This window comes from Lolium rigidum, chromosome 4 (assembly GCF_022539505.1).
Source record: "Lolium rigidum isolate FL_2022 chromosome 4, APGP_CSIRO_Lrig_0.1, whole genome shotgun sequence".
Classification (NCBI taxonomy): domain Eukaryota; kingdom Viridiplantae; phylum Streptophyta; class Magnoliopsida; order Poales; family Poaceae; genus Lolium; species Lolium rigidum.
This window is the reverse complement of record NC_061511.1, coordinates 233939749-233961569: the sequence shown is the minus strand read 5'-3', so window position 1 is coordinate 233961569 and position 21821 is coordinate 233939749. Positions and strand designations below refer to the sequence as shown.

The window sequence follows — 21821 nt, the reverse complement described above, 5'->3', positions numbered from 1 at the left end:
AATATTTAGAGGAAACTATTGCATTGCATCTTGTTGCTTTGCATAGTTGAATATTTAGAGGAAACTCCACTAGGCTTTGAATGCCAATGTATGCAATGAAAGTCAAGATCATTCACACATGCATATATTATGGGGGAGTTTGCTCTATATATTCACCTTATTTGTTACTTAAATTCCTTATATAAACCCTCTCAAAGAGATTGTCATCAATTACCAAAATGGGGGAGACTGAAAGTGCATGGAGCCCCCATGTGTGGTTTTGGTAATTAATGACAATCCCTATGGACTAATGTTTGCATTGAGTTATATTTGTAGGAGTTGTTCATAGGCAATTCTTGAACCATATGTTGGCTTCAAGGTTGCAATAAGAAGAAATTGATGAAGGATATCAAGTGTCAAGTATGTCTTGAAGATGAAGATGAAGTGAGCCCTCAAGTTACTTCAAGACATCAACATGATGAAGAATGAAGAAATGTAGTGCAAGTTCAAGATGAGCCAACTCGAAGAGTTCATAAGCTTGAAGCTTGCCATGGAGAAATGATGTGCAAGTTCAAGATGAGCCATCTCGAAGAGATCCTTTGCTTGAGTCTTGCCATCCATATGGTGATCATGGATATGTGAAGATGCGCCGAAGAAGAAGCTCTCCCATGGTGGATTATGGGGGAGCAATCCACATGGTGGTCATGGTTATGCGAAGATGCGCCGAAGAAGAAGCTCTCCCATGGTGGTTTATGGGGGAGCAATCTACAAGACTTCGTCAAGCAAGCACAAGCAAGAAAGGCGTTCCATCTTGTTGAGGTCAAGATCGTCGTCATCAAGCTCAAGTGGAATGCGCAAGTATAAGGTTTGCTCTTGATAGGGTTTCTTTCTCACCGGTCTCATAGTGTAGTTGGAGACCGGTTTATAGTTTAGTTGCCGTACTATCAAGAGGGCTCTCGAGTGAGTAACTCAATCGTATCGTTCGGAGAGAGCTCAAACCTTTGCATCCTTGCATCATCTTTCTTGGTTGTTATTTGGACCGTATCCATGTGATGTTTTAGAGCTTGTGCTTATTCTCATAACAAGCTCTAGTTCATCGAAAACGGATTTCACATAGATCACTTGTTGCGTTTTCGAGTTTGGTTCATCATCTTTCTTGGTTATTATTTGGATCTTATCCATGTGATGATTTAGATCTTGTGCTTATTCTCATGACAAGCTCTAGTTCATCAAGAATGGTTTTTGCACGGGCAACTTGTTGCATTTTCAAGATTGGAGGTTTTACCGGTATGTCTTTTTTAGATAGGTCAAACCTTTCATCATTTGTTTCTATCCTCCCTTGTTGGACTATGATGGTTTCCTGCATGATCTTGTAGAGCTTGTTCCTAGCTTTAAAACAAGCCCAAGATCATCAAAATCGGAGTCCGGATGCTAAAGTTATGTCCGTTTCTATTTGCTGTCTCTGCCAGTTTTCAGGGGGGCGGATAATCCGGCCCGGATTATCCGGGCCGGATATTTCGGAAATATCCGGCCCCTCGAAATCGCCTAAGGACCAGGAAAAAGCAGCTCTGGATAGGGGCCGGACTTTTGGCCGGATTTTGACCAGGTTTTGTCCCCGAGGCCGGATTATCCGGGGGCGGATTATCCGGCCCCAACTTAGGCCGGATTATCCGGCCCTCGAAAGTCTCGCAACGGCTCGATTTTTTTGGGGGGGTATAAATACCCCCTTCTTCCTCCTTGGGCTGTTGCTTCTTCTACACTCTCTCTCCTCCATTGTTGTTCTTGAGAAGCTTGCCCTATCTCTCTATCCCTCCATGATTCTTGCCCCATTTTGAGGGAAAAGAGAGAGGAGATCTAGATCCACACTTTGACCAAACCAAATCATCTCTTTTGTGAGTGAATCTTTGGGATCTATATCTTGGAGAATTTTGTGTTCTCCTCTTTGTTCTTCCTCTCTTATTCCCCCAATAGCTTTTGTGGCTTTGTTGGAATTTGAGAGAGAAGGACTTGAGCATCTTTGTGGTGTTCTTGCCATTGCATTTGGTGCATCGGTTTGAGTTCTCCACGGTGATTCGTGGTGGTGAAAGCAAGAAGGTTGTTACTCTTGGGTTCTTGGAACCCTAGACGGATTCTAGGACTTTGTGGCGATTTGTTGGGAGCCTCCAATTAAGTTGTGGATGTGTGCCCCAATCTTTGTGTAAGGCCCGGTTTCCGCCTCGAAGGAAATCCCTTAGTGGAACCGTGACCTATGCCTTTGTGGCGAGGGTCACCGGAGATTTAGGTGAGGCGCCTTCGTGGCGTTCGGTGTGTGGTGTGAGTACCGCATCTTGGGGTGAGGCCTTTGTGGCGTTGGTGTGCATCGAGCAACCACACCTCAAGGTGAGCCTCTTGTGGCGTTCGGGAGCACTAAGCAACCGCACCTCTCCACCGGAGATTAGCACTCGCAAGAGTGTGAACTCCGGGATAAATCATCGTCTCCCGCGTGCCTCGATTATCTCTATACCCGAGCTCTTTACTTATGCACTTTACCTTGTGATAGCCATCATGCTTGAAGTTATATATATCTTGCTATCACATACTTGCTTGTATTGCTTAGCATAAGTTGTTGGTGCACATAGGTGAACCTTTGCTTAGAATAAGTTGTTGGTGCACATAGGTGAACCATAGTATATAGGCTTTGGGCTTGACAAAGTAAACGCTAGTTTTATTCCGCATTTGTTAAGTCCATCTCGTAAAAGTTTTAAATCGCCTATTCACCCCCCCCCCCTCTAGGCGACATCCGTGTCCTTTCAGTTGTACACCTGAGTGGAGCAGACGGTCACACCACAGTGGTCAGCTAGGACCTTCGCCATAGTATTGAGATGGACTTCCTTGAAGCCTTTGTCAGTTCTCACTCCGCTCTGGATCAAGCCGCACATCTTCTCGAACACGAAGCTGGACATGAATGGAAGCCATTTCATGGTGGCATTCCTTTCCTGCCCAGTCTTCAAGGCCCTCTCCACTTCCCTGCATTTCTTGTTCTTCTTAGAGGTGGCCAGCCTAGCCGCCACCTCTGCCGCTACCTGAGCCACCAGGTCAGACACCGGCAGAGGGGTGACCTTGGACTCAAACGTGGGCTGCGAATCGGGAACTTGGGAAGGGATCTGAGGAGTCCCCAACACAGACAAGCGCCTGGCTAAACTCATCGCAGAAAGAGTCCTACACACATCGTAGTAGAACCTAAATCAGACAGGCAGTTCATTGCAACTGTGAATAGCACAAACCATACCAACAATCATCCTACATCACACAAGCAGTTTATTGCAACGGTGAATAGCACAAACCCTTGCAAGATCATGGCAGGTGAGCACATTTTGGACTAACCCCTGGTACTAGAACAAACCCTAGGAAAGATCATGGCAGTAGCATACGGAAATGTCGAATCCTAGCTAGATCATGATAGCTCACTACAATCCGAACTAACCCCTACTACAAGACCAAACCCTAGGCAAGATCTGACAACTCCCAACCTAGATCTAAACATCACCGCTGTACGGAGATAAGGGATGGCTTACAATCATGGCCGGAGGTGAAGATGCGCTGGACCAGGAGGTACCCCATATGTAGTCGCCGCCGCCGCTGCAACCGTCGCCGACCGGAGATGCGTGCGCCTCTTACCTGCTTGCCGACGGGAGGAGGAGCTCGAAATTTGGGAGGGCAATGGAGGAGGGCATAGAAATAGGCCATGGCGAGCGGCATGAGGTGAAGGAATCCTTCCTGCCCCCTTTTCGCTTTTCGCCGATGCGCGCCGCAGCTCCCGCCATCTTCATTCTCGTCTCCGCCCGTGCGCCGAAGATTCCACTTTGCATCAGCGGGCGTGGAGATTTGGCTGGAAACTGCCGAACCGGGCGTTCCTCCAGTACCTGACCCGACACTGGTTTGAGGTAGCCCCGCCCTTCGCCATCAACTCGCTAGCGCCGCCTCGTCCTTGCTTCTCCCTAGAGCAGCACCGCCTCCTCCACGAGCTTCCACGCCTGAGCAGCGCCGCCTCCTCCACGAGCTTCCACCGCCTCCTCCACGAGCTTCCCCCGCTCGACGTGCGCCGCCTCCTCCACGAGCGTCCTCCGCCCCATGGCCGTGGGGCGCCGCATGCCCAGGGAGCCGCAGACGTCCACAAGCTACTCCGACATGCTGAGGTCGACGAAGGAGGCCGGCGCACCGGCGGCGGCACCGTCTGCGTTGCAGGGGGGTTTGGCTGGGCCTCAACTTGGGGCGGAGGCTCGGGCACCGCGATTGGACAGCTTGGAGAAGAGGAGCAATTGGCGGGCTCCGGCTTCTATCCACCGCTCCTCGTAGCGGCGGAGTCGCCGGGCGTGGGAAAGGAAGGGTCGGTCAGGGATGGGGGAGGCGCGAGCTCGTCGGCGGCCACCTCTCTGTCCACCCCCCTGCAGTGGAGACCTCGTTGCGCACGGACGCACGGTGAGTTGAATGCTGCGTCCAGCCATTGATTTGTTTCTGCGAGTCTCCGTGAGCTACTCAATTATTGTGCGTGAAGGATCTTGCTGCTTTAGAGGGATATTAGATACATGATTAATTAAGCTGGTTACTTTACCCATTGTTACCATTACCAGCATAACAGATTTCTGAATTCCTGATGTGCTAGCTCATGTTTGTTATTTGCTTAATCCTCGAATTGAGTGTTGTGTTTAGTACAAAGGAAAAGAGCCTATTAATAGGCCACAAAAGGCTGTTTTGTTCATCAATTCAATGTGTTGTGCTACTCTGTTGCTGTTATTTCTGGCTATCTCGGCTAAGTTCAGAAATGTAATTCATTCGTGGGTTCATCATTAATCAGGAAGACTATGACAATTTGATGAAGTCACTTCAGGAGAATAAACCTTCATGGCCTTCTTTGATGCTGAAGGTGTGGTTCTTGCCTTCTCTTTCGTTTTACATGCGTCATTTCCTTCTTGAGAACAGAAATCAGTTATGGCACGGGAGCAGAAGTCTTTACTCCTACTAGCATATATAAACTGGACAGCTAACCAGTATGCAATGCATGGGTTTTAGCCAGACCCGGATCAGTCCAGTTGAGAGCATGAATCAGGGGTTAACCTGACATGCATCAGGTTACAACTGAGAATGGTCTGATGTACTGAAGTAGAAATTTTCCTCTCTCCATTTCCACAGCTGGCTTGTCAAATATGTGCGCGGTCAATTGGTCTTTGCTAGGTTCCATTGAATGAACAGAATGTCCATTGGTTTATTGTCATGTATGTGAACTATAAAATAATATGGTACGTTGTTGAACACACGTAACACAAATAGTGCACAAATATTAGTCCTCACATTCCTTAAGTTAATGTAGAGCTTGTAATTAAAAAATTACAGGTACAGTTTATGTGATTATAGTGTCAATTGATTTTTCTAGTTGATCGATAACCTATCTCTGTTGCTGAGAAGAGATATTTGGTGACTGGCGTTAATCCCTCTATCACTGAACGCATGTTAGATTTGAGAAAAGTATGCATTCCTATGAAGTTGTCCGTGTTAAGACCCCTTGTGGCAGAATATGTGGTTTTGTTCAATATGCTAGCAGATTTTTTTTTTTGCACCTAGATTCCACTTGTTTGTGATTATCTATCTGCATATTGACTATATTCATCTAATTTTTCATCTATTCTGTTACTACCCATGCAGATCTTCTGCAAGAGGCGTTCCTATTCTTGCACGGTCATATCATTTGAGGGCAGAGTGTGAGGCTTTCATTTGGTTAGAGCCTTCAAAGAAACAAGTTTAGCGCCATCTGACTTGTAGGGGCTACACAAGTATTGAAATTTGACCGGTGCTTTTTGTCTTGGATTTTGGATGAATAGAAAATAGAACCTTGTTGTTCACAATCTGGTAAGTCGTGCTAGCTGTCACACAAATAGAATATCTTTATCAAGAAATTGCATACATATTCTTTGGTTACGTTTTTTATAGAAACATTTCAATCTGGTCAAAGTAGCTTACATTAGAGAATCACCTTGAACATGCAGTTGGAAGGATAAATTCCATTTCCTTGTGTATGTCATTAGACATGCTGAATTTCGTTTTATGATGATCCATTTTCTGCATTACTAATATGAATCGACTAATTGTAGCACTAGTTTGTATTTGTATATGCTTTTAGTTTCCATGCATTTAGAATGCATCAGGGGTTTCCTGGTATTGAATTGAAGCAATTGACCTTGCGTCCTTACTGATCCAACTTTCATAATTAAGTTGATTTTATCACCATCTAATGTAACTTGATTACGCATATTTTCTGTCTTAGGTATATGTCAAGTTTCTTCCACCAGAATACCCAAGTTGTATGTTCAACTTAACTAAGTTGATTCCACCAACATGCTTAAGTTGGTTACTCAACCTAATTAATTGCTTTTTTTACCACATGACTAAGTTGCTTTTTCTAAATTACCTGACCAGCTAGGATTTTTATCATCATCTAAAGTAACTTGATTGCACATATTTTCTATCTTAAGTACTTGTCAAGTTGTTTCTACCAGAATGCCCAAGTTGCATATTGAACTTAACTAAGTTGATTTCACCAACATGCCCAAGTTACATGGTTTCAATCTTTTCCAAAGCTGATCGCCTCCTTGCCAACATTATCTTTCAGTTCCTCGAATCTGGAGTACGATGTTACCTTTATATGTTTGAACCCTTGGTCACCCTAATTTTGTGTCACACGTGCTCAGTACTGTTTTTCTTACCACTTTCCTTCATGTACCCTCTACATAGCTTTTCTTTGCAATTGCCTAAGCTAAATTTAGTACAGTATTTGCTAACTAGTTGTTGCATGAGGTTTTCCCTGTTGGTTTCGTATGTCTGGCATCAATGAAATTCACCTAAGTTGTAGATGCACCCATGCTTTTGCAAATAGTTTTCTGCTCTGTTTCTTTTTTGCACCCGATATGCGCACATCTTGGTTGTATATGGACCTACAAATCAGTAGTTTCTGCTGGACCCCAATGTCTGTTCTATCCTACTGATTGTTGTATGTGGATGATGTGGTCTTCCTAGGGGTTGTTCTTACGTGTGCAATTCTTAGGTGTATCGGTCAAACAACTAAGTTGCGGGACAACATTTTTTCAGGGGAATCCTACTCCATACTAGTTTTTCTATGTGGGAGTACTGTGTTTGCTGCAAGATGTGGTGTTCCAGTATTGTTTTGCTGCAAATTGTACTGTTTTCAGGATTGTTTTGCTGCAAATTGTGGCGTTTCAGGATTGTTTTGCTGCAAATTGTCCTAAGTTGGTCCTGCCATTTTTTCCATGATCAAATTGTTCTTCATGGGGGGGAGGAGTGCTGGAGAAGGTTAGGGAGGAGAGGAGAATTTTTCTTGAGTTCTTCAGTCGAGGACCCGATTTTTGTGATCTGGAGAAGTTGCCTCCTCGAGTCAGACCTTGGGATCCATGAAGATCTGAATGAGGAAGAAGAACTGGATGATGCCAACTTGCAGAACAAGCATCTGGGCCAGGGAGGCAGGGGGTGATGTTGTGGTTATTAATTTTGGCGGATGGGTTAGATTGCGCGGGCGTTGTTCTCCTCGGAGCTGTTGGTGTCTTTCCGAAAACGTATGTGCACTTTCCTTATTTGGCCAAGGGCTGGCTTGGACTAACCAGCCCGTGGGGGCTGGCTAGCCACATACTTTAATAAATGAGAGTGTTTTAATGAATGTGTGTGTTCATTAGTTAGGATTGTATTAAAGCAATTGATGTGGCTCATGTGCTTGCCAGAATCCCAAGCAAACTTGCTGATGGCTTTAGGGGTAGAAAAGTCTAGGATTCACCGATGTACTTGCGGGGTGGGAGGGGTCAGCGCATGATGCCCTTAACCCTTATCCTTCTGAATGCATCGGGGTTGATACTTCCTACAGGCAATAAATTAAAGCATAGTGTTAGCTAAATTATCGATAATTTTTGCCCATAGCTAGTAGTTGCCATTTACGAACGGACACACTTCTGCGTGCCAAAAAGCAGAAGAAAACTGATGATGCATAGATAAGTTGAAGGCGCTACAATGTCAAATGTAATTGCGATAATGCGAACAAACCCTCAGATTTCAAAAACAACCCAAGGTGAGCCCCCAAGGTTTTCCTCACGTGAAACAACCTAGGCAATGCCCCATCGATGCGCCTCTAAAGTACAAACCCTTCACCCGTTGTCTAGTTTTTCAACTTTCCTCTCCATCCATCGCGACGCCTTCAGCCTGGAATGTGATCATTATCAGTCATCAGTTCGCATTTTTCTTAAGGCATGTTATTGTTGAAAACTCTAATTGCTCTACCTTCTAATTCTTTTTGTTTTACCATATGTAGGCCTTCTGAAATTGCATGGATCAGCTAAATGAACCAATGCTCCAAAAAATAGTAAGCCGGAGGTTAATGCGAATCATGAGTTCTTAATTTGACCGAACCGCTCACAATGTTTTTCTGACGTTCGCGGATTCCTGATCATTGGATTGTAGGGGGCATAATGGAGTCAGGATCGATTAAAGCCGCGAAGCTAGTATCCCCCGAGGACAACCCACCACTTTCCATCATTTCTGCTGCTAAGATTGCAGGTGTTCCCATAACCGTTGATCACTGTCTTACCTCAGGTTCAGTGCCCACACTACACTTCAGTTGTGGGTAAGGTTACCATTCTGTGTACTATTTAGGCTTTGGCTTCCCTCTCTCATTAACTACTGCATTTGCTTTCTTCTTACGTCAAGTATGGCCACTATTATCATGGTTTATGCCTATCTCTTGTTTTTAATCTCCCCATTTTGATAACATTCCTGGTTGTGAAAAATTACATTGAGGAAAATGATGACTGCTAGAATAGGTCAATCAAAGCAATTTTGTTAGTGAAACATGTGTTTCTACTAGCCATTGTGCTTCGCAGTATTTAAGTATGGGAGTTTGTTCTCACTGAATCTATCATGATTCCTGTGCAGGGATTTTATACACGGTGTCAACACAATCCTTCGTTACATAGCCCGTGCTGCATCTGCTTGAAGCTTCTGTGGTGAGGATTCTCTTCAGGCAGCACATATGTGTTCTGTTCTAGACATGGTGTCCGCCAACAATTTTCAAGATTATTTCAGTATATTCTAAGTTTCTACTGTTATGCGTCTGTAGGTTATTTCAGGCTCTGAATTTCAAGCTGCTTGCTCATTTCTTGATGGTTATTTGGCATGTTGAACCTTTTTGGTTGGTTATGGACTGTCAATTGCTGACATCGTAGTGTGGTCAAATCTCACAGGTAATTTCTGGCTTCTTTCGTTCATGTGTATTTTTATTGTTCTCTATATATCTTACCGTGGAGGTCACGACTCTTTTCTCCAGGAACTGGTCAACGATGGGAAATTCTAAGGAGGTCAAAGAAATATCAAAACCTTGTCCGTCGGTTCAACATCATAGCTGTAGGCTTTGCATATGTACCGGATGAAGTTACAACTGCTTATGTTGGAAAGCGAGGAATTGGCAAATCTCCTGCACCAAGCTTGAAAGAAAAGATGTCTGGTTTGAAGGAGAACACCTCAGGCCATGAAATAGATCTCCCAGGTGCAAAAGTTGGGGAAAGAACTGCTATCCAACATATGACTTTGCTTGCACATTTGTTGATGCATTGGAAGGAGTGACTCATGCTCTTTGTTCAAGTGAATACCATGATCGGAATGCACAGTAGTATCATATCCTTCAGGACATGAGGCTGCGGAGGGTTGAAATCTGTGAGTTCAGCAAGCTGAATATGGTTTATACCATTCTTAGCAAGCGGAAGCACCCTTCACAAAGCAAGAATGTGGAGGACTGGACTGACGCACACTTCCCCGACTGTACAAGGAATAGTATGTCGTGGCTTGAAGATCGAAGCCTTGATCCAATTGTTATACTCGAGCAGGTAATCTTGTAATGAGTTACTCTTCTGATCTAATAATTATATGTGTGTTTGAGTTATTAACTTGTTCTCATTTGCTATTTTGTATTTGTGAAGGGTGCTTCAAAAAATCTGAACCTTATGGAGTGGGATAAACCCTGGACAATCGACAAGAAGATAGTTGACCCAGTGCGTCAAAGGTATACTGCTGTGCTGAAAGAGAAATGTGTGCTATTGACACTTATCGATGGTCCAGAGGAACCGTTTGTTTGAATCTTACCAAGACACAAGAAATGTGAGGGTGCTGGAAAGAAGGTTACAGCGTTCACAAACAGAGTTCGGCTAGTGTGCTGATGCATCAGCCATTGGCATGGATGAGGGAGTCAGTGTGATGGACTGGGGAAATGGGGGGGATTTAGGGTTAGTAATGATCTTAGGTCAATTTTCAAGCTTGAGTCAATACACTTTCTCCTGTGTAAGGATACAGCATTCATTATGTTGGGTAGCAGTTCTTTATCTGTGTGTGTGCAGAGTTTTCTTTTCTTGATGGCTTCTGGAGAACATGTGGACTATGTTTTTAGTTCTTTGCTATTTTCCCAGACAGCGGAACTTGATGTTCGAGTTAACCATCGCACTTTATTCACCAATTGTCTTACCTTATCCATTTTTTTTTCTGTACTCAATACTGTGTGTCCTCTGTTTATGTTTTCCATTGCATTCAGTTGAAGCCATTAAAGTTAGTGTAGTATGGTGACTAGCCTGTATTTGCTGTGAAGATGAGATCACGCTGTAGTTTCTTCTTTTCTTTTTGTGATGGAACCGTAATGGCCAGAGTTTTCTTCTAACTAGTGTTAAATTGTTTTCATGATAGACCAGCAAGTTTTGTCATGGTCTGCGTCTTGGACACCAACATGCTGGTCAAGCACCACACCTGCAATGTGCAGTTTGTCAAGGCGATCGGACGTGGCCCAGCTTTGCTTCTTGGTCATCCAGTGCTCTTGCCTCCCTCCCAGTCCAAGTCCCAGATGGTAATTCCAGCGCATTGTTTCATGAAGAAAGTTACAGTAGTTACAGTCTCATCTAAAGAGCAAAAGTTTGTTACGGAGTACTACAATTTCATCTAAACCAAATAAATGTTTGTTACAGATACAGAAATTTTAGCAGTGGAGCCAGGCAGTGCCAGCCTGTCAAAAGGACCCCACCGACTCGTGGCCGTGGAAGCCCCAAATTCAATCGGAAGCCGTTGCCTCCCCCCAATTCTTGCCTCTCCGCCCAGAACCCCCAAACCCCAGCCAGCGCGCGACGGCGAGAGAGCACCGCGGCGAGGCGATGAAGATCACCGAGCTGCGGGAGGGCTCCGACGGGGAGGAGGAGACGGAGGGATGTGAGATGATCGACCTATGGGAGGAGGCGGGCGGCAGCAGCTCTTGGGTGGCCGTGCGGGACGACGTGTCCACGCGCGGAGGCGGCGCTGGCGCGGTGACGCGCACCGGCGGCGACGCGGCGACGAGCCGCGGCGGGGGCAACGTCGAGGTACGTGGCGGTGTCCTGGCGATGGGCTGCAGCGGCGGCGACACGGTGACGCGCCGCCGCGGCGGCAACGTGGTGGCACGCGGCGGAGTCCTGGTGACGGGCCGCGGCGGCGTCGACGAGGTGACGCGCCGCGAAGGCCGCGAGGTGGAGGGACGCCGCCGTCTCGTGCCCACGGGCCGAAGCGGCGTCGACGAGGTGACGCGCCACGAAGGCCGCGAGGTGGTGACGCGCAGCGACGGCTGTGGCGGTGTCCTGGTGACGCGCAGCGACGGCAACGAGGTGGCGCGCCGCGACGGCCGCGGCGTGGAAGGTCGCCGCGGAGTCGTGGACATCGACTTCGGCGGCGGCAGGGGCGCCGAGGAGGAGGAGGATTGGGAGGATGCGAGAGATGAGTGGGAGCCGGGCGAGGTCAGAAGCGCTCGCGGGGCGGTTCCGGACCAGATACTGCGCAGTGTTGGCGACGGGATGGACATCGGCGGTGACCACGCGACGCGCCGCGGCGGCAGAGGCGTGCAGCGACTCCGCGGTGTCCTGGTGGAGGGAAGCAGCGCTGGCGAGGAGGTGACACGCCGCGAGGTACGCCGCGGAGTCCTGGCGACGGGCCGCGGCGGCGGCGACGAGGAGGCGGATCGGGGGGATGCGGCGGTGGTGTCGGAGGTGGTGGCAGGTACCAGCACTCTCGAGGCCGTGCAAGACGAGGCTCTCCCGGGAGCAGGCGGCTTTGGCGCAGCGACGAGCAGCGGCAGCGGCCGCGGCAGCGTGCGCTTCGAGAACCTCGACTTCGGCGGTGAGGAGGAGGAGGAGGAGGACTGGGAGGAGGAGAACTGGGAGGAGGAGGACTGGGAGGAGGAGGACTGGGAGGTGGTGGAGCCTAGCAGCGCTCGCGGGTCGATGCCGGATGAGGTGCTGAGCGGTTTTGCCCAGGGGATGGACATCAGCGGCGGCGAGGTGACGTCGCACGCCCGTGGCGGATGGGCGGACTTCGCCAAGACTTGTTTCATTGCAGGTGGTGCCAGGTTGCTGTTCTACCCAGCACTGGCTCGCAATGCCGCCCTCAACAGATATCAGCCTAGTTTTCACTGGTGGGATCGCGTCGATGAGGTACTGAGCCTATGTCACATCTGATCATTGGCTGCGATCATTGGCTGCTTCAATCGATCTTAATTGTTGTTTATCTTCTTCCTTGGCAGAATGTTGTACTAGGAGCCGTTCCTTTCACAAGCCAAATCCCTGAGCTGCTCAAATTGGGTGTGAGAGCTGTTGTGACTTTGACTGAGCATTTTGAGACTCTCGTTCCTACATCCTATTACCAGGTAAAGCAAAACAACAAACCGAATGATCCTACATCCTATCTTCTTCCTTTGCATTTTTTCTTGTTTTTTTTTTTTGACCTGCATTTTTTCTTGTTGTTGCTGCTGCTGCGTGTAAGTTGTCATTTCATCCAACCTTTAGAGGGATAGAGGCATAAAGAGCAACCGGAAATTTCCTTGTCTCTGTTTGCGGGGGAGCAGAACATAAGGATTAGCGTGCTGCGACAACATAAAGCAAATTGCAGTCAGTCCCTGTGTGCTGTACTACTCCGTAGAGCTTTTGTGCTTGAATCCCTGTGCTCCCGCTGGATTCTTTTATCATGTAGAAGACGTGCAATTTAAGTAATTCATTCCTTGTAATTTAGCAATTCATCATTTTCATTTTGCGGGGCATGTTTTTTCTTGCGTTTTTCTTGTCGGGTTTTTATATAGCTCAGGTTACAGTTTGGTATACTAGGTTTTACAAGAGTTGGGCATGAAAATGAGGATTAACAGAATTATAAGTTTTAGTTTTGGAATCCTTTAGACTAGATTTTCCCTGTACTTTTATGCAGCTCTTCATCCATAACAAGTTATAGTCCATTCTGGAACATGTAAAACTGGATACAAAGCACTGTAATTTTGGTTTGAGTTACTGTAAAATGGTTTTTCTAGTGCTGGGTGTCTTTATAACGGCCATTTTATCAACGCCGATCTCATGCAGCATATTAAGCAAGCACCAAACGGGCATTAAACTGAGTCTAGAGACTTGACTGCAGAGTTTCAGGGGGTTTTCTTGCTAGCACGTGTTGGATTACTACTGGATAAAAAATTGACTGTTAGCTAATTGAGAATTAGTCGAATGTTGGATAGACACTCCCACGCATTCCACAATTTTTTTTGGCACAATCATATGCTTACATTTTGCTCTAAATCGTATTCAGGGACATGCCATGGATCATATGGAGATCCCCACTCCGGATTACTGGGCTGCTCCTTCTATAGAGGACATTTGCAAAGCTCTCCATTTTATGCATGGTTTGTACTTCCAACCCTCAACCAAGAGAAAAATGTAGCTAACACCAAGCTTTGTGGGAATTGTTGCACCAAACACAGCAACATGTACTCTTTTTGCCTCAGTTCGTTGCATCTGACCCAAATAACCCGTTTAATGTCATTGATAGGATCCATGAGACATATAAATGCAGTCATTTTCTTAATTTTATGATGTGAAGTTGTCACTACCATGCATATTTATTGGATTGTGTATTTTGACGAAAGAAATTGTGGGGCAGCAATATCCTCTACATGTTAAATGGTAATATGAATTGTAGAACAAAAGATTATTATATCCATTATATTTACTAATATGACTAGTGTAACTAGCTTCTTCTGTGGTTTTGTTTCACACGGATTGATTTATTAGTCATATTATTGGTTACCCTTGTGCGTGAAATAAATTTTGTATTTATGTACTGCATACAATCAGTATGAGAGATGTTAATCAGCTTATTATTGGAACTGGCCCTGTCATTATTTCAGCTTATTATTTGTTAAATTGGGGAGTTGTACTTGTGTGAGAAGTGTTATTCACCTGTAAATAACAAAACATGTTATTTGGGCCAGATGTGCAGCTAACTAAGGCAAAACCTGTGGTCGGCTGCAAAAGAATATTTGTTTCTGTCTTTGGTGCAACAACTCCCACAAAGCCTGTTGTTAGCTGCAATTTTCTCTTAGAGTGATGTAGTTGCCACTTTGAAATGTAAACACTGACTACTAGATCTTTGTGCATGCCTCTCTTTTCCGTAAGATGTGTCTATTTTTTTCCAGAGCATGCGTCGAGAGGTGACAGTATTTATGTCCATTGCAAGGCTGGACGGGGAAGAAGCACAACTGTTGTTTTGTGCTATTTGGTACGGCCATAGAGTTCATTATAGTTTATTTGTTTATTTATTTTTTCCTCTTCATTGAAGCTTATTACTACGTAACATGCAGATCAAATATAAAAACATGACCCCGGAAGATGCCTGGAATCATACACGTGCTAGAAGGCCTCGTGTATCTTTGACAAGTGCCCAGAAGGAGGTATGTAAAGTTGATTATTACATGATGAGGTTCAGTGTATGTACTCCGTAATAACTTTGTGGCTAAATGAAATAAGAAAATATGACACCACAAAAAAGGAAGGTCTGGCTTGTTTGGCTCCACACATCTGCTATATGTCCCCCAAAATCTTGGAACTAAAAATCATATGTATGTGTATGCTTTATTTACGATTGTACATGATCAACTATGGAGTCTGAATTAAACGAGTTTTCTTCCCTCTTAATTGTTTGGCTAGTCAAAGTTAATATACATCGGGGGTAATATATTACTAAGCTCTGGAATAATCACTAATACCACCTCGGTTCTGTTTTAATCGACGCGGGCATCAACTAGCAGCATGCGGCACATACTCAACTATGGCCCGCGTCGATTAAAAGCGTCTGGAGGAAGTACATCTTTACTAACCCAGTAGTCTTTCCAATGTAGGTTAACCCACATACACACTAGCTCAGAATATGCAATTATTCTATTATCCTAGCAGAGATATCTATATAACTGGAATTGTAAGCTCTTAATATTACTCATTTCTATTTTGTACTGCCACAGGCCGTTACTCGATTTTATAAACTACTCCGGAGGTCAGATGCTTTGCGTGAGAGCATTGTGCTTGTGGAGAGTTCAGATCTGATGGGACATAATGGTCAGATGGATGTTAGCTCAGAGAAGATCCAACCTGATCCTTAGGACCGGCAACTGAGCACCAATGAAACATTTACCTGAAGTGTTCCCACGCAAAACCCCGAGAGTGTAAATGGTCTGCGCTAGTTTTCACAACTTGCAGAAGCCCTCGGTGGAACCATACGTTTTGTAAAGAAAATGATAGATTTTAGTTCGCTTGACTACTGTGACTTGTGTGAATCAGGTCATGCTATCTAGGCCTGTTCATCATTTGTGCAGCCTATGGCTTGTGTGAATGAGGTCATGCTCTGTTTTGGAAACCAGAATGATGAGAATGGAAACGAGGAGTTTCCTTCAATATGATGATGAGAATGGAAACCAGAAGTATGAATGTTCACCATTCTGTTCTGTTTTGACCTCTTTGTAAATGGTTACTGCAGGTTATGACTATTTCCATGCCTTATTTTCCATACATGCTGTGTCCATCATATGGCATGACTTATTGAATGGTACTGGTTCCACATGATTGGATTCTGTGTAGGTGAGCGCTCTGGGAGAAGGTAAAATCTTGCATTTTTTTCTTGTCCAACACTGGGTTAGTTGGTCAGTAATCTGGTGTGATATTTTGGTTGGATTTGTGAATTTGTTGATGCGGCAACAACTGACTGGCAATACAAGTTTGTGTCAAGGGGGCAGGAATGACATGGAAGAGTAAGATTAGAAGCCTCATGGCATGTGCATGAAAGTAATATTCTGGAGTTTTACTGGCATAATTTTTTGGTTTAGAAAACATTGAGTTGTTGGTTTGAACTCATTTCTAATGTCAGGAAGATGAGTTGTTTTTGTTCTAATGTAAGGAAGATAAGTTGTTTATGTCCCTGTAAGATTCTTCGGAATGCATCTTAAGATTCTTAACAACCATAACATTCGACTCTCAACTCAGGTCCAAGCCTAATTTTTTCGAAAATGGGCACTTTATTACTTGCGCAATAGACCCGGTCTCTGCATAACTAAGATGCACAAAGCCGCTCACAAATTCGTTACAAAACCACAAGGTGTTCAAAGAAAAAACTGAGTTCGAAAGCAGGACAAAGTCTAGCTAGGAGGATCCAGCCGAAGGTCACGCTGCCACCCATGTTGGGAGAAAATATCCCTCGCCGTATCCTCCAACCGTGAAGACACCTCCGTAAATAGGTCCCGGTGCTCCACGCGCTGCAACGGTATCCATGAACGAAGGAAAGCTGTGCACCGGTATATGACCTGCAAAAAGGAAGAAGAAATATTATTGAAAATCTTGTCATTTCTACATAGCCACAACGACCAAATGATTGCAATCGCTCCCATCCTAATAAGACGTTTAAACCTAACATCCACACCATTGAGCCAGTTGCCAAATAAATTGACAACACTAGTTGGTGGGTATAAGGTAGACCATATTTGGACGGCTGACCATATAGACCTAACTAACTTACATTGGAAGAATAAGTGTTTAATTGTCTTGTCTTGATGACAGAAAACACACTTTTTACTTCCATGCCAGTTGCGTTTGGCAAGATTATCTTTAGTAAGAATTACCCCCGGATGGAGATACCAGGCAAAGATTTTTGTTCTCAGTGGTATCTTCATCTTCCAAATTTTGGAATTATTATCGACCGGAAGTTCAGGCTGAATTAAAGCATTGTACATGGAAGCGAATGAACTATTCCCAGTAAGATTCCAACGAAATACATCCGGTCCCTGCGTCAATTGAACTAACTCAAGACGTTGTAATAATTCTTGCCAAGAGGTTTGTCTGGGACCGATAAGACTTCTTCTAAAATCCACATTTGGTGGGAAATTTTCCAACACCTTAGCGATAGTATCGCTTTTGTGGCGCACTATACTGTACAATGCCGGATATTGTTCTCGGAGTGTGGTGTTACCCAACCATTTATCCTCCCAGAAACGAATTTCCGATCCATCCTTAATAGAGAAAGATCCATATGGGAAAAAAAACTTCTTTGTTTCCATAAGACCAGCCCAAAAGTGCGAATCTCCTGGTTTCCAAATAATCTGAGATAATGCCTTTGAGCCAATATACTTCATCTTGAGGAGTGTTTGCCATATGCCCTCTTCGGTAAGTAGTTTATACAACCATTTACGAAGAAGTGCCCTATTCTTGACCTGAAGGTCTTGAATACCAAGTCCTCCATGATCTTTGGGCCGACACAGCACACTCTATTTAGCCAGCCGATATTTACGTTTCTCGTTATCCCCTTGGCAGAAGAATCTTGATCGGAAATAATCCAACCGTTTTAAGACTCCTCTAGGAAATTGGAAGAAAGATATCATATATAGTACATAGTACCATATTACTGAGTACCGTATTTATGAGAATTAATCTTCCTCCGAAGGACAACAATTTACCTTTCCAACTGCTTAATCTAATCTGAAGCCTTTCCTCAACCAATTTCCACTCAGCGTTGGTAAGTCTCCGATAGTGAATCAGAATTCCCAAGTACCTGATTGCAAATTGGCTTTGGACACAGCCAAAAAGTTCAGCATACTCTGCAACATGGTCTTGGGCCTCGCCAAAACAAAACAATTCACTTTTATGGAAATTTATTTTCAGACCCGACAAAAACTCGAACGCAGAAAAAATTAATTTTAGGTTCCGAGCCCTGTCTATGTCTTGGTCCAAGCCTAATATTCTCTTGTGATGTAAATTTTTTTGCAAGAAACAAATGTAATTTAGATGTCGGGACCTAGCAGCTTACAACACAAGATGGTAAATACTGTAAGCTTGAAATGTAGAAATGAAGTCTGAAAATATGAATTGGCTAGTATCTGAATTCTGAAGAGGAAATATTTCATCAAAAGCATCCCCTGGCGGTTCAATCGGGAGGCCCGAGAGAGAAGAAAGTCCGTGTTTCTTTTTGTTTGATCAATGGATATTGAAAGCTTCCACGTGACATACATCCTAAAGTTTGTTTTCTGCTTTTACTGCATCACCTGAGTCAAGGGATGTGCATTCCTTCTCCAAAACATAGGTAGATTGGAAATCCTCTTTAAGTGTAATATAAACCCCCGGTATTCTAACCAAGGAAGGAAGTGATAGAACAACCCCTTGCTGAGGATCATCTAAATTCACTTTCATCGCTGAGAGCATCATAGCGCTCCATCAATGCACTGTTTTGGTGCCTGCGGCTTCCACCACTACAACAGGTGGAAAGGAATGGGATTCCATGAAAGAAGACCGCTTTCCCTTGCTGCTAGCTTTCTGGCAAAAGACATATCTCCGAGTTTCCAGAGACTGATGAGGCATAGGATGGAATGGATCCGCTTAAACAGTCATCCTTGCCCACTGTCTTGCTCAATGTGCAAGGGATCATTCTATAAACTTGGTCTTGGAAAGCCTATCAAGAGTAGCTCGGCATCGGGAATCTATGAAGGAAGAATGCCCCTTTGCTTTCTTAGGGGAATAGCCGCTCTTTTATCAGATGCGAGATTACCGGTCAACTTATCTTAGCCAGGCGCTCCCACATGAACCATCAACTTATCTTAGCCATGTTCTTATGTAGCTGCGGCGAGGGCCCCAAGCATAAGGTTGCCTTTTTTCTTCCTTTGCCCAGCCTGGGAACTAGAAAAATTTCAGATGCACAGCTCACCGTCAGATTCAAATTCCAACCGTCCCCCATCTCAACAAACTGTAGGCCATGGACTGAAGATTGCCGCACGCAGATCAGGAGTAAGAGCATCTCCAGTCGCGTCCCCCAAACCGTCCCCCAAAGCGATTTAGGGCGCGCCGGACAAAAAAAGCGTTCCAGCCACGTCCCCCAAAGCCCTTTTTCGTCCGGCGCGCCCCCATTCGGTGTCCGGCGCCCCGAGCCCGTCCCCGTCCCACAGGGGACGCACCGGGGACGCCGGACACAACGCAGCGAGGCGGGGAGTGGCGGGGCCGACCCGTCAGCGGCACAATTAATTTAAACCTCACCGTCGCCTACCTCGCGACGGAAGTTATTGGCGCGCAGCGACGGTGCGGTTCCCGCGAGAGGGCGCAGCGGACGCGTCCCGTCGCGCCTAGCTCTGCGTGCCGGCGTTAATGAGCGCCACCGCTCCTCCGCCTCCCTCCGGCCTATAAAAAGGGGCGCCTCTCATCGTCCCTCTCCACACACAAACCCTAGCGCCTCTCTCCCAAACCCTAGCCGCCACCATCTCTCAACAAGACTCGACGCTATGTCTGGTAGAGGCGGAGGCGGACCTCGCGGCCGCGGCCGTGGTCGTGGTCGTGGTCGTGGCCGCGGCGCAGCTGGACGGTCGCCGTCGCCTTCCACGCCGCCGCCTTCATCATCGTCGGAGATGGACGTGGAGCCGGACGTCCTGTTCGAGTTCGTCCACGTCCTCAAGGGCGACCCGCGCGGCATCCCAGAGGCTGCCGGACTCCTTCGCCGAGTACGTCGGCGGCGTACGCCCGCGCACGATGCATCTGCGGGAGCATTCGTGCGGCTACTGCCGGTGGATCGTCAAGGCGATCTACGACGCGCGCGGCAAGATGTACTTCAACATCGGCTGGGAGAAGTTCGCGCGCCACCACAGCCTCCAAGCCGGCTTCATCCTCGTGTTCTCCTACTTCGGCAACGGGGACATGAGCGTCAAGGTCTTCGACGAGAGGCGCTGCCTCCGGGACTACCACGTCGACGAGGGACGACGACGGCACCGACGAGGAGGACGACTGAATGAGTGTTGTTTCTTCGCAGCGAATACGTGCACGGAGGTTTCTGCCTGTTCGCCTCATCGGTAGAACCAACAAGGGCACCATCCTCCCGCTGGATTTTCCGAGTTTAGGTGACTGGGTGTGCCCTCGAGTGTTCTTTCTTAGCAGCGAACACACGAAACCTTCGATGCACGGCCTAGTTAGGTTTAGTTTCTTTGCAATATTTTATATTTGTGTCCACCATGGTTCAAACTATGTATTAGTTTGTGGAAAACCATGTTCCAAACTGTGTTTTCGTGTAAACCACGTTCCAAATTATGTATTAGTTTGTGGAAATTGAAATAAAAATGCTAGAAAAATTATTTTAAATGTTTGGGGGCGGCGTTTGGGGGACGCGGCTGGGGAGCGACGTCCCCCAAACGCGGCACGAACGAAACACGTCCCCCAAACGCTCGATCCGGCGCGCTTTGGGGGACGGTTTGGGGGACGCGGCTGGAGATGCTCTAAGTACCCCGATTCCATGGTTCGCAATTCAATCTTGAGGAAATATTAATGTTTCATGTAATCACTGACAAATTCGCCATTGCTTTAACTGTCTTATATATTAGTCAGGCGAAATTGGCCGTTGATATACCTGGCCACACGATTTCGCCTTGACCCTGTTTGATATAAGTGGTAAGCCGTTAAGGGGTTCAGATTTAGGCATGATCATATACGTCATGCATGGCTGGGTTCAGATTTAGCCGTTCAGGGGTTCGGCCCTTCGAGGCTGGAGACGGTCGGGTGATCGCCAATGTTGTTTCGTTCGTCCAACATCTGTTGTTCCTGCCAGCCGGCTTCGTTTTCGCCGTACTCCGCCGCTGAGCCGCCGCCGTAGCACGAAGCAGAGGATGGCACAGAGCCATAGAGGCTACGGTGACAGAGGAATCCGGGAAAGAGTAGGGCTGTAGGAGCCCGAAGAAGAAGTGCTGATGCCGCTGCCAGCCCGCCGCCGCTCGCCGGTGGATGGCCGCCACCTCCGCCTTCGTGCAGAAGCATCTGGTATTGCAAGTAGTTCGAGACGGCGCCGGCCGGGTAGGCGGCCGCCGAGGAAGCCATCGTCGCGGCGGTGGCGGGCGGGGCGGTGAGGCGCGCGTCCACGGGTAAGTTGAGCTTGGCGCGGCTGCCGCGGACACAGAGCGCAGCCTCGTCTTAGGCGCGCGGCGGCGGCCTCGGCGGTGTCGAACGTGCCGAGCCTGACGCGGGCGGCCTTGTGCGGGTCGCGGATCTCCGCCGCCCACTTGCTCCACGGCCGCTGCCGCACGCCGCGGTACCGCCGCCGCCTCGCCGGCGTACGTGGGCGAGTACTGCTCCCCCATGCTCCGCTCTTGTTGTCCAGCCATTGGTGTTTCATGTTGTACTTGTAGGAAAATTCTCATACCACTCGCAGTCGCCGGAGTACTGGGCGAGTAAAATGTAGACTCCTATGAACACACATATTAACATTGATGTTTCATTTTGTACACTACTTCAGGAAAATTCTCATGCTGTCATCAAAATTGACGACGCCCTGGAGGGGGGACGCGGGGTTCCCTCGGCCGGCGGCGGTGCTCCCTGTGGCTCCGGGGGCGGCGAAGCTTTCCGGGCGGCGAGCTGGTGAAGGCGTTGCTGTTTGGTGGCGGGGCGGCGCGGCGACACATGGCGGTGCTCTCCCGACCCAGATCCGGGCCCTTGGGG

At 46.8% G+C, this 21821-nt stretch overlaps 2 pseudogenes; one reads left to right on the top strand and one right to left on the bottom strand.

Annotated features, from left to right (window-relative positions):
- Positions 1 to 4591: 4591 nt before the first annotated feature.
- On the top strand, positions 4592 to 10509 carry LOC124707273 (annotated as a pseudogene).
- A 10506-nt stretch (positions 10510 to 21015) lies between these two features.
- Positions 21016 to 21498, bottom strand: LOC124648430 (annotated as a pseudogene).
- Between the last annotated feature and the right edge of the window lie 323 nt (positions 21499 to 21821).